Genomic DNA, 1670 nt, shown 5'->3' on the forward strand with positions numbered 1-1670 from the left:
AAAATCCCATAGGTGGAGGAGCCTGGTAGGCTACAGTCCATGGGGTTGCAAAGAGTCAGACACTACTCAGAGACTTCACTTTCACTTTCATATTATTAGCGAAAAATGTTTCTTTATACATTTTTTCTTGCTGTTCTGTGTACTTTGATCATATCATTTTATTTGACACAAGGTATAAAAAATAAATAAAGTTGAATGCTTTAATCTATATTTCCATGGTCCAGTGATTTATATATTTCTTTTATTCCCTTCCACAATTCTGAATCATTCTTTCCATTCTATCTGATCAACAAAGTCATCAGATTCAAACAGTATTTATTTTTGATGGCTAAAATTCCTTTTGGAACAAGTTGCCCAGGAAAATTTCATTTAGTTACTAAGTATAAAACCAACCAAGGAGACTCTGAGCTTCCACTGCAGGGAGTACGGTTTCTAACCCTGGTCCAGGAACTGAGATCCTGTATACCTTGTTAGCATGGCCTAAAAAACAAAAGCAATAACAACAATAACAACAACAAGAACAGCAAAGCAAAACAACCAAAGAAAATATAACAATTCTTACATTAGAAATTATAAGGAAATTATGACATTTATTGTACAATATGGAACCATGGAATTTTACTTAAATCTTAAAACATGACCACCACACTCTGTCATTTTTGGTTTACAAATATTACAAAGAATAAAGTGCAATGTGTCTATAATTAAAACCATAAAATGAAGATAAGAGACTTGAGGAGTACTTGAATATTCAGTTACAGAGAGATTTATATAGTAAGTGGAGCTTCCCAGCTGGCACAGTGGTAAAGAATCTGCCTGCCAATACAAGAGATGTGAGTTCAGTCCCTGGGTCAGGAACATCCTCTGGAGGAGGAAATGGCAACCCACTGCAGTATTGTTACCTGAAAATGTCCATAGACAGAGGAGCCTGGCAGGCTACAGTCCATGAGGTCACAAAGAATGGGACATATATGAACGACTGAGCACACACACACTAAGCGAAATTAAAACAGATTAGAAAAAGAAACTCGGCATTGTGTACTGCAATCCCTAAAAAGTCATGTTTGTAGCCTTTTGTCATATTTTCATGTCCACTCTTCGATTCTTTGGGCCATGATATTGCTGCTGGGAGTTGCAACCTTAATCCCCAGACACACTTGTTAACTGGCTTATCTTTCAGTTCAGTTCAGTTCAGTCACTCAGTTGTGTCCAACTCTGCAACCCCATGAACCGCAGCACGCCAGGCCTCCCTGTTCATCACCAGCTCCTGGAGTCCACCCATGACCAATGTGTCGGTGATGCCATCCAACCATCTCATCCTCTGTCATCCCCTTCTCTTCCTGCCTTCAATTTTTACAAACATCAGGGTCTTTTCAAATGAGTCAGCTCTTTGCATGAGGTGGACAAAGTGTTGCAGTTTCAGCTTCAGCATCAGTCCTTCCAATGAACATCCAGGGCTGATCTCCTTCAGAATGGACTGGTTGGATCTCTTTGCAGTCCAAGGGACTCTCAAGAGTCTTCTCCAACACCACAATTCAAAACCATCAATTCTTTGGTGCTTAGCTTTCTTTATAGTCCAACTCTCACATCCATACATGACCACAGGAAAAACCATAGCCTTGACTAGACGGACCTTTGTTGACAGAATAATGTCTCTGCTTTTTAATATG

Source organism: Oryx dammah, unplaced genomic scaffold (genome assembly GCF_014754425.2).
Source record: "Oryx dammah isolate SB20612 unplaced genomic scaffold, SCBI_Odam_1.1 HiC_scaffold_22, whole genome shotgun sequence".
Lineage (NCBI taxonomy): Eukaryota > Metazoa > Chordata > Mammalia > Artiodactyla > Bovidae > Oryx > Oryx dammah.